This window comes from Diceros bicornis, chromosome 28 (assembly GCF_020826845.1).
Source record: "Diceros bicornis minor isolate mBicDic1 chromosome 28, mDicBic1.mat.cur, whole genome shotgun sequence".
In the NCBI taxonomy this organism is placed as follows: Eukaryota; Metazoa; Chordata; class Mammalia; order Perissodactyla; family Rhinocerotidae; genus Diceros; species Diceros bicornis.
In genome coordinates this window covers 22,962,416-22,969,925 of record NC_080767.1, presented here as the reverse complement: position 1 = coordinate 22,969,925, position 7,510 = coordinate 22,962,416, and positions in this window count along the sequence as shown.

The following is a 7,510-nucleotide window of genomic DNA, read 5'->3' as shown; positions in this document are numbered from 1 at the left end:
CCATCAAATGTAAACCAAATGCCACTACGTACCAGGAGGTGTTTCCAACACCATATCAATCTTTTAACCACCTCCGAAGTGAAAATGATTGTTGTCATATTACCAATGAAAACAAGTGAGACTTGGGGTGACTAAGTGGACCCCCTCCCAAAGGTTTCAAGCACCTATCTTACTTCAAGCGCTCAACAAATGTTTGTTTAGAGTAGAAGAAAGTGGGAAGGGATTGAAGTCAGGTCTGTATTTCCAGGACACTTCTCTGAATGCATCTCCAAACATCCACACTCTTCTATAGCTTCACTGAGGACACATTTCCCAAAGGGGTGCTCCACTACACATTTTTCCATTTCTTAACGCCTTTTGTGTTCCCCTCCTTGATTATCCCCTCTGCAGGGGTTCACACTTTGACAATTTCAGCCTGCAAATCACTTCCTTTGCACAGCTGGAAGTTGATGTTAAGAAGGCAGTCAGGTTGGGACTTTTTGTTCTCTTTTCCAGTGAAAACAACAACTGTACAAAATGAATTGGTGCATTCCGTTGTGGTTCACACGTTTTGTCCTTTGCTTATCCCTTCACAACTGAAAATATGTAGCATTGCACAGCTAAAGCACTCGTTCAATTTTAAGTAGTTCACTCCAGGAATAAACCAATTTTTACTTCAAAACCAAGACCCATTGAGCTTCAAATTTCGTAGAAACTGAAAAAAAATTTAGCCCACTTTAAAGAGAAAAGAAAAGGTCACTTCCTGATTTTGCTAAGATCAGGAAACAACGCTTTAGGACATCTTTCAGTGTCAACCTCCACCCCCCAGTACTGTCAATAAATCTAGAACAATCAGAGGATAGAGGCTGGATTCTACCTGAAAAAAGTTTGAATAACTCAGAAGTGAGCCATTCTCCTCTTCCAACAAAACAGATCCTGAAAGTCTGAAATATTTCCAAATTTCTCTCTCTTTCCCTTCTCTCTCTCTTTCTCTCTTTTCTCCAAATGACATTTGTTCCCCTAGTTCTTTGCCCACCAGTTATGTTCCAGGCACCATTCCAAGAAGACACCAATTTTCTTACACATCCATGTGTCACAGTTTCTGTCTGCTTCTCTTTCGAGACATGTATGTGCATATACTTAGAGGGAAGGACTAGGGTAAGGACAGAGATGGGAGTTTGGAGGATGGAAGGCAGCAAGACGGAAGGGCGGGGGAAGACATGAAGCCTGAGGTCTCTTTTCTGGGATAGGCTCATGTTCACACTTCACTTATGAAAATATTAAAAAAAAAAAAAAGAGTCTTAAAAAATGGCATTTTCCCCAATATTATGTACGTAAAATGGATTTATTAGGTAAAGGTTATTGGGAGTCTGCTAGGTGTGGATACAGGCAAGTCATTTACTCCAAGGACGTACTGTGTTCTCAACGTGATTACAGTGCAGCTGTAGAGAGAGAACCCTCGGTAGCTACCTAGAACACAGGTAATATGATTGCACAGCGGTTATAGCAACTTGCTCTGTAGTCAGGGAGACCTGTGTCAGAATGTCAGCTCCAACACTGAATAACAGGGAGACCTCGGAAAAACCATGTGGCAGCTCCAAGCCTCGGCTTCCTTATTTGCCAAATGGGAATTAGCACTCGTGGGATAATTGTAAAAATTAAGTGAAACTATGAATGTAATGCACTTGGCACACAATATGAGCTCACTAAACGTAGGTGGTGGTTGTAATCATAAAATAATTCTTATTACTCTCACCCTGATTGACCAGAGGTAGAGGGACGCTATGAAACCCCACAGAGAAAAGAGGGATATATTTCTTACTGGAAGTTGGGAGTGGAAGCTCAGAAAAGAGACAATATTTGAATAGCAACTTCAAAAAAAAAAAGTGTTGAACTACCAGAGCAAGAGATGTAAGAAAGAGCATTTGATGTCATGGTGAGGATGCTGCCTGCACAAAGATGGAGTCAGGGAAGGGATTAGCAGGCAACAGGATCAGAGTAAACAGTGCACCTGGAGAGGAGGTAGGGTTTTAGTGGGATCAGAGGCTGAAATGAAGCTTAGGGGAGGGCTAGGGAGGCTCTGCAAGAAAACATGACCCAGATTCCACAGGCAAAGGGAGATGCTAAAAGATTTTAAACTGGAAGAAGACAGGAGTGAAATGACCTCATAGAGTTTGGGTGGAATTTTACTCATTACTCTAGTGTAGAGGTCCAAGAGTTACCCTCAACAAAGCCCCCTAGGGAATGATGGATCAGCTTGAGTTTTCCCACTGTGCATGTATAATGCCCCGAATCATCTGTTATTAATATCAGTCACGTTATAATATAACTGTTCATTTGATTGCCCATCTCACTTAGTTATAAGCTTCATTTAGACAGGGATGAGGTCTGTCGTGTTCATTGTACTATTGACAGTGCCTAACACATAGTTAGCTCTCAAATGCCCAATGGATGATGTATCATACAGCACATCATCCCATCTCTTCTATAAACAATATCTACTTTTTATTGATATAGAAGGACCTTGCACCAGCTTTGCAAAAAGTGAAGACTCATCTCTCTTCTTTGAGTGACAATGGAGTTCTTAAGGACCATCTAACCTAAGAGTTTTCTAGTCCTTCAATTCTACTAGAAGCCCCTAGAGGCCAGGAGAGTGATGCTTTTTTTTTTTCTTGAATCTCCCACTTCCCTAGTATTTGTTTATCATTAGATCTGCATCATTGAAAATCATAAAACTGCATTTCTTTTAAAATGTTCCAGTATTTTCACTTGCTAAAATTGGCTCGTATCCTAATTCATTGCAATGGCATGCTTTAAATTCATAGATTACAATTTTCTATGATTTCAGAATATATTATATATTTCAAAGCATCTATACAACCAGCCAAGGGTCCATTTCTCCTTTTGAATTCATCTGCTTTTCACGATCAAAGAGAGTTATGCAACCCAATGTGTTTTCTTCTTTTTGCCTTAGTTACCAGGAAGCTCGGATGTATACATGTTGTGCTCAACTGCTGAAACTGTTATCAGCCAGGATTTCTCAACCCATTTGCTTTACTCTCTACCTTTATACCTTGGCTCCTACCTTTTCCTTTGTTTTAACGGCTTCAGTTTTTATGTATCTGAGCATTTATTTTACGTTGCCTCAAAACCTTTTTAAAGGCAGGAATAACATATATATGTATGTGTGTGTGTATATATGTATATATATAAATATGTATATATGTATATGTATATTACATATTATTTAAAAACACACACACATATTGAATACTGAAAGTATATCTATCTATCTATTTCCCAGATGTCTCTGCCACACCTCTCTCAGCCCCTGTGTCCCCTCCACTAGTCTATTTGTGTCATTAGGACATCTAGATCCTCTACAATTAGTAAATCCCTAAAATAAAAAAAGAATCTTCCCCCATGAAAGCGTGAGTTAGCAATATAAACATAAGTGAAGATTTTCTAGAAGACTCTTAGGAAACACATTTCTGTTCTTTTCTCCAAATCACTTCTTTGGTTATCCTACTTTGAGTTTATTTTAATAATCTAAACCAGAGGTCAGCAAATTTTTCCTGTAAAGGGCTAAATAGTAATATTTTAGACTTTGTGCGCCATGAGGTCTCTGTCGAAACTACTCAACTGTGTTGTAGCCCAAACGCAGCCATAGACAAGGTGTAAAAAAATGGACATGACTGTGTTTCAATAAAACTTTATAAAAATTGTTGGTAGGGTGGATTTGGCCAGTGACCATTGTTTGCTGACCCTGCTCTAAACCTTACCCCCACTGTATCTGTCCTCGCTGGATCCTCTCAGTGAAGTGTCACTCTGGCCAACACCAATGTCCAACCTACTCAAGTTAGCCCAGCAAAACAGAGAGCTCTCCAGGTAATGGGTCAGGGCCCTTCCTTCTCAATAGGCAGTTTCATTGCATGTTTTATTGCTTGAAAATACCCTGAAGGAGTTTGTCCTTCTCTCACAGGTACCAATAGTTTTTAAAAATATTTCTTTCTACCACATACAGTCATCACAAGGGAACTTTTAGATAAATATTACAAATGTACCTGCGTCTGCATGAGCAATAGTAATTTTACAACGTACAGCCATATTTGAGATTAGAAAGAAGGCTCAATCAAGGGGCAGAAAAACGAGTCTTCATGCCAACATTTCCCAGCCACATGACCCTGGACAATAGTATTTCTATGCCTCAGTTTTCTCGTCTGCACGATGGGGGTAGGAGTTCACCCACCCAAAGGCCAGAGTCTGAACCAGGAATCCCTTGGAGCTTCTCTCTGAAACTTAGGTTATTTCCCAAAGCAGTGATTTCCAAATGATTTCAGGAATCAGAATTCCCTGGGGTTCTTGTTAAAACACAGATTGTTGGACCCCAGCCTGAGTTTTGATTCAGTAGGTCTAGTGTGGAGCCTGAGAATTTGCAGTGCCACCAAACTCTGCTACTGCTGGTCCAGGGATCACACTTTGAAAACCACTAGGCTACATGATAGAGATCTCATAGGTCCTTATTTGGGAAAGCAATGGTAGGGTGGGGTCGGAGTAGGGGGTCCTACAACTGGTTCCTCTTCATTTTTTCAAGATGGGGTTCCCTCTTGAGGGGATAAGAAATTAGTTCTGTGTGCCCATTGGGTCTCAGAGGCTGCAGCCACACCTCACTACTAATTGATGGCTGAAGGGAGGCTGGTGGTCACTCTCGGGGCCATGCTGGAACAGAAAGGCTGATGTGCAGCCAGGTGAGCCATCTGGAGAAGGAGAGGGAAATGGAGGCAAATATACCATCACAAGATTCCTTTGTATAAGCCAAACTTCTAGAACTTTCTCTTTCTATAAACACAAAGTCAATACAGGCGTTGATTGAGGGTTGATCATACATAGGCCCAGTGCCAAGTAATGTGGGATGGGATACAAGGAATCAGAAGAAGACTAGGAAAGTGCAGACTGCCCTCAGGAACTCTCAACCTTACGGGGAAGGCAAAATTCACAAGTGTTCACGCACTTGACAGTCGTATGTCAAGACAAGCAGATAATTAGATGCAGCGTTATGTGGTATGGAGATAGAGGGTTCTGGAGAGAGGATGTTGATGGACTTGAGAGGTCTGGACAGTGCTTTCCTGGAGAAGGTGAGACAGGCTGGTAGGGACCCAGAGGGACAGGAAGGATCTGAAGCAGTGGAAGGGTGAGGAGAACATGGCAAAAAGCCTGGGTGTGCCGGGAATATTAACAGAGAGGATGAGAATGAGCACAGGGGACTTCTAAGCATGTCTCTATCCCTCCTCATATGAACTCCCTCAAATCATTTCCATTTCTTTGTCTCGGTTTCCTGATTTGAGGAATGAGGGTTTTGAGCTAAATCACAAGTTTCCAAATTTTGTTCCATCTTGGAGACACCCCAGGCCATTAAGAGGTAAATGAGCAGGCTGGACTCAGCCTTTCTCCTCGTCCCACCTCTGTTTCAGCCAGAGAAGCTCTGCTTTCTTACATTTTTCACTCACTGTAGAGTTTCGCTTCCAGAAAGGATTTGAGACTCACTCAACAAGAAACTCTGTAAAGGCTTTTTCCATTTGTAGGTTGGGTGGCTGAGTAGAAAAGAGAAAGAAGCCAGTTAACACAAGGGATGGGACTGCAAGGTTGGCCAGGCTAGCTTCTGGAACAGCTTGGCAGCAGAGGAGAGTTTAGTCCAATGGGGGCGGGAATTAGGGACCCATCAAAGGTTCTTGAGTGAAAGTGTCACAAGGAGAGGAGTGAAATCAGGCCACAGGTGCTACAGAAGCAAACTGATCTAAAAATCTCATGTGCTCAGAAGGTTCTGAGTAAAAACAAAGGGTGATTTTTCCCCATTGTCAGCCTTCCCTCCCAGGACACTGTACTGTATGCAAAACGGGTAACTGTAAGACAAACATTTTTTTCCACTGCCCTTCTCAGCCCCGCAGGCCTTCAGGAAGGCCTGTACTTCAAGCAAAGCCTTTTTATTTTTCAACACCCACAGCTTCCATTCAACAATCACAAGTTTTCCACTTTCATCAAAGAGACCGGAGAGAGAGGCCGAGGGAGCAGCCTGTTCTCAGCAGCTCTGGGCAGATTACAGAGCCCCCTGCTACCCACTCACTGCCCGTGCCCACCATGGGACACAGCCTTCTCCCCAAATCAGCCAGGTACATGCGCCAAAAAACACTGGCTTGCTTCATTCCCATCTCAATCACCAGACCGAATGAACGTGTACACCCCCTTCTTCCAAAACCAAGTTCAACTTGGGATCAAGAGGGCCTCAGCTTTCGTGACTAGAAAATGGGTATACTGCCGACCACTCTGGTTAGCCCGAGAAAACAATTTACCTCTTGATGACTCTTCCATCTCCAGAATCTATGACTTTATGGATTCACTGGGAAGGAATATCCAGACCAACTCCTAGAGTCTGACCCAACTCGAGTGATGCTCAGCAGTGTGGGATCCGTGCAAGGCAACAGTGGTAATAATCCAAGCTTGGCTTTGGACACGGGACATTTCCTCAGGAGGATCTGGGACTTCTGCTGGCTCTCAGAGATATACTGCACCCAAAAAGGGAGCAGAAAAAGGAGGGGTGCTGCAAAGAATTGGGTACTTCCAAATGAAGTCTTCAAAGAGCTATATCCGGAGGCACCAGCTAGGCAGTGATTCACATTTTAAAGAGTGTTTTGAAATGGAGATCATTAGTAACCACAGATGTGACCAGCTCTCTGTCCCCCAGAGAATCTCTCTACCATATCTATCTAAATTCCAGATGGGGCTGAGGGAATGTTTAACCGGAATGGTCCAACACTCTCCGCCAAGTCTATTCCCATCCATGAAGTACTCTTACATCACCATCTTATTTGCTGTTCATGGTGGCTATCAGTGCAGATGGAGAAAGGGAGGGGCATAAGGATTTGTACGAGGCCTCAAGACTAATAAGGGTAGGCTGAGATTGGACCTCAGGTTTACACCTTTCAAGTGCGGTGAAGCTTGGGTGATTTAGCATGGGCTTGGGGGCCAGCCAGGTATGACTACTCACCCAAGTTATTTCATTCATCACATCTGTAACTTTGCTTGAGACAGTTTTCATTTTCTCTGATTCTCAATTTTCCCATCTGTGAAAAAGAAATATTACCTGCCTCAGAGGGTAGAGGTGACCGGTGGAGTGAGGCAGTGTGTAAAGCTCCCAGCATTGTGCAGGAGACAAGAGAAGTTCAACGATAGCAGTCAAATACACACACACACTTACACACACAACATGCACCACACATCACAGATGCACACCACACACGTGCCACATACACATACCGCACATCCATCACCCACATGCAGCACATGCATACAACACACACCCACCACCCACACATAGCACATGCACACACCACACAGAACACACCCCCTCTCACATTCCACGCCACACCACTTCCCCACCCTCACCCCTACCAACAATCCCTTCCCCTTTCTATGAGTTTTATGGCAGGCCCAGGATTATCTGCAAGTTTCACAGATTCCGATATACTCGATAGGA